The 6,960-nt window shown below is 37.3% G+C and overlaps 1 non-coding gene across 1 annotated transcript; it reads left to right on the top strand.

Moving 5' to 3' along the window:
• Positions 1 to 5,504: 5,504 nt before the first annotated feature.
• LOC116889438 lies at positions 5,505 to 5,614 on the top strand. The gene has a single exon (XR_004386400.1). It is a non-coding gene; the product is annotated as a U6 spliceosomal RNA (small nuclear RNA).
• Positions 5,615 to 6,960: the final 1,346 nt, after the last annotated feature.

The following is a 6,960-nucleotide window of genomic DNA, read 5'->3' as shown; positions in this document are numbered from 1 at the left end:
ATTTCCAACTAAAAGTTTTCAAAAAACATAAGGAAGGGCACTTCATATTCATCAAAGGAAAAATACACCAATATGAACTCTCAATCCTGAATATCTATGCTTCAAATGCAAGTGCACCTACATTCATAAAAGAAACCCTACTAAAGCGCAAAGCATACATACACACACAATAATAGTGGTAGACTTAAAATACCCTACTATCATCAATAGACAGATCATGAAACAGAAACTTAACACAGTGAAACTAACAGAAGTTTTGAGCCAAATGGATTTTACAGATATCAATAGGACATTTCATCTTAAAACAAAAGAATATACCTTCTTCTCAGCATCTCATGTTTCCTTCTCCAAAACTGACCATATAATCAGTCACAAAATAGGCCTCAACAGATATAAGAAGGCTGAAATAATCCCAAACACCCTATCAGATCACCACGGATTAAGGCTGGTCATCAATAACAAGAAAAACAACAGAAAGCTCACAAATATATGGAAGCTGAACAATGTTCTACTCGATGATAACTTAGTCAAGGAATAAATAAAGAAATGAAAGACTTTTTGGAAGTTAATGAAAATGAAGGCACAACATACACAAATTTATGGGGCACAATGAAAGCAGTGCTAAGAGGAAAATTCATAGCTCTGAGTGACTCTAAAAAGAAACTGGAGAGAGAATACATCAACAGCTTGACAACAGCCTGAAATTTCTAGAACAAACAAACAAACAAACAAACAAACAAACAAAAAAAACCAAATAAACCCAAGAGGAGTAGAAGCCATGAAATATTCTAACTCAGGGCTGAAATCAACCATGTAGAAACAAAGGAACTACACAAGGAATCAACAAAACCAGGAGCTGATTCTTTGAAAAAAATCCATAACATAGACAATTCCTTAGCCTGACTAATCAGAGGGAAAGGAGACAGTATTCAAAATAATAAAATCAGAAATTAAAATTGAGGCATAACAACAGAAATTCAGGAAATTCAAAAATTAATCAGATCCTACTATAAAAGCCTATATTCAACAAAACTGGAAAATCTGGAGAAAAGGCAATTTTCTAGACAGATAACAGGTACTAAAGTTAAATCAGGATCAGACAAACCATCTAAACATTCCCAAAACCCCTAAAGAATTAGAAGCAGTCATTAAAAATCTCGCAACTGAAAAAAGCCCAGTAGCAGGTTGGTTTAGTGCAGAATTCAGAATGCAGTACTACTCAGCTTTCGAAAACAATGAATTCATGAAATTCATAGGCAAATGGATGGAACTAGAAAATATCATCCTGAGTGAGGTAACCTAATCACAAAAAACACATACGTGGTAGGTACTTAGTCATAAGTGTATATTAGACAAAAGGTCTGATTACCCAAGAAACAATCCACAGACCACATGAAACTCAAGAATGAGGATGACCAAAGTAAGAATGCTTCAGTCCTTCTTAAAAGGGAGAAAAAAAATGTTTATAGGGGGGAACATGGAGACAAAGTTTGGAGCAGAGACTAGAAGAATGGCCATTCAGGGCCTGCCCCACCTGGGATCCAATATATATATATATATATATATATATATATATATATATATATATATATACACACATATACACAGACAGCCCCCAAACCCAGACAATATTGATGAAGCCAAGAAATGCATTCTGATAGGAGCCTGATATAGCCATTTCCTGAGAGGCTCAGCCAGAGCATGACAAATACACAGGCTAATGCTAGAAGCAACCCTTTGAACTGAGAATGAGGTTCTTGTTGGAAGAATTAGAGAAAGTATTGAAAGAGCTGAAGTTGCTTGCAGCCCCATAAGAACAACAATACCAACCAACCAGAGCTCCCAGGGAGTAAATTACTTCCTAAAGATTATACATGGACAGATCTGTGGCTCCAGCTGCATATATGTAGAGGATGGCCTTCCTGGGCACCAATGGGAAAAACCCTTAGTCCTGCCAATGCTGGACTCCCCAGTTTATGGGAATGTAAGGACAGGGAAAGGGGGTTGGTTGGGGAGGGGGAACACTTATAGAAGAAGGGGAGGGGGATGGGATAGGGGACTTATTGATGGGAAACTGGGAAAGGGAATGACATTTGAAATGTAAATAAAAATATCCAATAAAAAAAGTCTCCCCCCCCCCCAAAAAAAAGCCTACTACCAGATTGGTTTAGTGCAGCATTCTATCAGACCTTCAAAGAAGCTCTAATACCAATACTCTTCAAACTATTCCACAAAATAGAAACAGTAGAAACATTACCTGATTCATTCTATGAAACCACAATTACATTTATACCTAAACCACATAAAGACCAAACAAAGAGAAAGAACTTCAGACCAATCTCCCTTATGAATATCGATGAAAAATACTCAATAAAATTCTTGCAAACAGAATCCAAAAGAGATCAAAATGATAATCCATCATGATCAAATAAGGTCCAACCCAGGAATTCAGGGATGGTTCAATATAAGTTAATCCATCAACATAATCCACTATATAAATAAACCCAAAAAAGAGAAAAGAACAAATACACAAATACATGATCATCTTATTTGATGCTGAGAAATCACTGGACAAACTTGAACATGCCTTCACATTAAAAGTCTTAGAAAGATCAGGAATTCACTGCCCACATGCAAACATAGTAAAAGCAATATATAATATACCAGTAGCCAATATCAAATATAATGGAGAGAAACTTGAAGCAATCCAATTGAAATCAGGGACTAAAAAATGCTGCCACTTATTGAAGTACTAGCCAGAACAATCAGACAACAAAGAGAGGTCAAAGGGATACAAATTGGAAAGGAAAAAGTCAAAATATCACTATTTGCAGATGATATGATAGTACAATTAAGTGACTCCAAAAATTCCACCAGAGAACTCCTAAACCTGACAAACAACTTCAGCAAATTGGCTGGGTATAAAATTATCTCAAAAAAAAAAAATCGGTAGCCTTCCTCTATTCAAAGGATAAATAAGCTGAGAGGAAGTTAGTGAACAACACCCTTCCACCCTTCACAATAGTCCTAAACAAAATAAAATACCTTGGTTTGACTCTAACTAAGCAAGTTAAAGATTTGTATGACAAAATCTTCAAGTCCCTGAGGAAAGAAATCGAAGAAGATCTGAGATGGAAAGATCTTCCATGCTCATGGATTAGCAGGATTAATATGGTAAAAATGGCCATTTTATCAAAAGCAATCTACAGATTCAATGCAATCCCCATAATATTCCAACTCAATTCTCAATAGAATTAGAAAGAGCAATTCTCAAATTCATTTACAACAACAAAATCCCAGGAGAGTGAAAACTATTCTCCACAATAAAAGAATTTCTGGGGAATCATGATCCCTAACCTCAAGCTGTATTAAAGAACTATAGTGATAAAAATAAACACATGGTATTGGAACAGAGATAGACATGTAGATCAATGGAATAGAATTGAAGTCACAGGAGTGAACCCACAAACCTATTGTCTCTTGATCTTTGACAAAGGATGTAAAACTATCCAGTGGAAAAAAGACAGCATTTTCAACAAATGGTGCTGGTTCAACTAGAGGTCAGCATGTAGAAGAATGCACATTGATCCATTCTTATCACCTTGTACAAAGCTCAAGTCCAAGTGGATCAAGGACTTCCACATAAAACCCCTACATTGAAGCTAGTAGAAGAGTGGGGGAAGAGTCTGGAACACATAGGCACAGGGGACATTTTCCTGAACAGAACACCAATGGCATATGCTCTAATATCAAAAATCGACAAATGGGACCTCATAAAATTGCAAGCTTCTGAAGGCAAAGGATGTTGTCAATAGGACAAAATAGCAACCAACCAATTGGGAGAAGATCTTTACCAATCCTACATATCATAGATGACTAATATTCAATACATACAAAGAACTTCAGAGGTTAGACTCCTGAGAATCAAATAACACTATTAAAAATGGGGGACAGTGTGTGGAAAACAAATAATTTTTTTGGTTGATGTCCTTGGGAGGCCTGCTCTTCTCTGAGGGAGAAGGAGTGGATTTGGGGCAGAGGGGATGTTCACGTAGTGGTGGGAAGGCTGTGGGTATGGGAAGAAGGGGAAACTGCAATCAAGAAGTGATATATGTTGGAAAAAACAAAATTAAAAAAATATAAATATTTTTAAAATTAAGTGGACATGGAAGTGGAAGAAAAGAGTCAGTTCTTAGAAATTGTTGTCTTTTACAACTGTGTTGTGGTATGCACATATATAGGTGTAAACACACAAATAATAAATTATAATTTAAATTAAATTTTTATTGTATATTTTATGTATTTATATTTCAAATGTTATCCCCATTCCAGGTTCCCCTCCACAAATCCCCTACCCCCTTCCCCTCCCCTTGCCTCTATGTGGGAGCTTCTCCACACACCCACCTACTCCTGCATCACCACCCTGGCATTCCCCCGTGGTGGCGCATCAAACCTCCACAGGAACATCCCCTCCCATGATGTCAGAAAAGGCCCTCCTCTGCTACGTATGCAGCTTGGGCCATGGGTTCCCCCATATCTACTCTTTGGTTTGTGGTTTAGTATCTGGGACAGATAACAGGTACTAAAGTTAAATCAGGATCAGACAAACCATCTAAACATTCCCAAAACCCCTAAAGAATTAGAAACAGTCATTAAAAATCTCCAGTAGCAGATTGGTTTAGTAGAGAATTCACAATGGAGTACTACTCAGCTATCAAAAACAATGAATTCATGAAATTCACAAGCAAATGGATTTAACTAGAAAACACTTTAAAAAATCTCCCCAGCACCTACAGGCTAGGTAGGAAAATACGTATATATTTGAGAAACACACCTGCTTTTTAATATATTTAGGCTATACATTTGGAATGTTTTCTTCCCACACAATTTAGAATGTCAAATAAAACAGTTTGTAGAGATATAAAATACTACTTATGATTTTAAAAAAGGAAGAAAGAAAAGCAATAAAAAAAAATGTAACACATGACCAAATAAGCTGGACTTGGGGCACAGTAGTAACCAAAAAAAGTTTCACTATTAGAGTCTCTTTTCCTTTTACAATCTGGTATCAGGTTACTAGAATTATTCTCCTGTTATTGTGTCATAAGGGGGAAAAGTGTCAATGTAGCCCAACCTTTAGCCAAAGCAATACTAAATATTCTCTCTCTCTCTCTCTCTCTCTCTCTCTCTCTCTCTCTCTCTCTCTCTCTCTCTCTCTCTCCTTCTCCTTTATCTGAACCAACACTAACCCCTTTTCTCCCTTGATTCTTCTTTCCCTTCCTTCCTTGGTTCACTTCATCCATCCTTCTCTCTCCCCAATTCAACATGAATGTGTGTGTGTGTGTGTGTGTGTGTGTGTTTGTGTTTGGAGGAGAGAGAGAGAGAGAGAGAGAGAGAGAGAGAGAGAGAGAGAGAGAGATCAAAACAAAAGGATAGACATTTTTGGAATTTAAAATTTTCTGTGTCTTTAGTTCAAACATCACTAAGGGTGACAATGTTCTTTTGTGCTTGGTTTGCCAGCACATATACTAAAATTGGAATGACACAGAGAATAAATAGCATGGCCACTGAACAAGGGTGACATAGAAATTTGTAATAGGATATCTCTGGCTATATTGCCTGACTGTGGATACCTTTCTCCTAAGCTGCCTTTTCTAGCCTCAATAGAAGATCTTTCTAATCTTACTGAAACTTGAAATGCCAAAACTGATTGATATCTATGGGAAGGGGGATAAAAGAAGGGTTGGATAGGGCAGGGATGAGACGTAAGATGGGAGGACTCCAGAGGAGAAAAGGGAGAGGAGGCAGTGATTGGAATGTAAAGACAATAACATAATTAGAGAGAGAGAGAAAAGAGAGGGGGAAGGGAAGGGAGGGGGAGGGAGGGAGGGAGGAGAGGGGGGGATAGGAGAAGAGGGAGATCACTAAACAGGCAGGCAGCGGTGGCCCAGACCTTTGATTGCAGCACTCAGTAGACAGGGACCTGTGGATCTCCACGTTTAAGGCTAGCCTGGTGTGCAAAGTGAGTTCCAGGATAGCCAGGGTACACAGAGAAACCCTGTCTCAAAAAAAAAAAATGAAAAAAATGTAGGCAAATGGATAAAAATAGAAAATATGATCATGAATGAGCTAACACAAACACAACATGGCATGCATGGTATGTACTCGGTGACAGTGGATATTTGCCAAAAATTACAGCATACCCATGATAAACCCTACACAATATAAACAAGAACTGTGTAAGTGAGGATGCTTCAGTCCTCACGTAGAAAGATCACAACCGCACACCCCCTGCCATTACTGATATAGAAAGGGTCGTTAGTTATCCTAATTGTCCATTTGGCAATTTAATTCAGAAGCTGATGTATTTCATAATGGGTTACAAAATATATTTTTATTTTTTGCTGCATAATATTGAGAAGTAAAATTTGAAGTTGAGATTAACTTCTTCCATTTACAACTTATTTCTTTACTAATCTCAGGCTTAAAAACCATCTGCATTAAAGTCAAAGGGTAAATTCTAGAAGAGAATATGGCCAAAAAGTTCTATTCTTTCTCAAGTATGTACAATATGGTGTGCATTTTTTATTTTTACAATTATTTGTTAATTTGGGAGCACAGCACCTGTACCATAAGACATGTGTGAAGGTTAGTAAACAACTGGCAGCAGTCAATTCTTGTGAGTGACAAGAATGGAACACAATCACTTTTAGCTCCTGAACCATTTCCCCAGTCCCATTAGAGGAATTTCACAATGCATAGGACTAATTTATGATTGTCAGGAAGCTGGATGCCTCAGATGTTAACAGTGGTATAACATTATAATACAAGCAAGTTTCTAGGGGAAATCTAGGTGTCAGCTTGTTTCCAGTCCAACCAAATTAACCCACACGGAAAGATGTGCAAGAGCTTTTGTTATATTTAAACAGGTTCTGCAATAAACACTCCATAATAATGTTT

Source organism: Rattus rattus, chromosome X, assembly GCF_011064425.1.
Source record: "Rattus rattus isolate New Zealand chromosome X, Rrattus_CSIRO_v1, whole genome shotgun sequence".
NCBI classification, from domain to species: Eukaryota; Metazoa; Chordata; class Mammalia; order Rodentia; family Muridae; genus Rattus; species Rattus rattus.
This window is presented reverse-complemented; position numbering and strand designations above follow the sequence as displayed.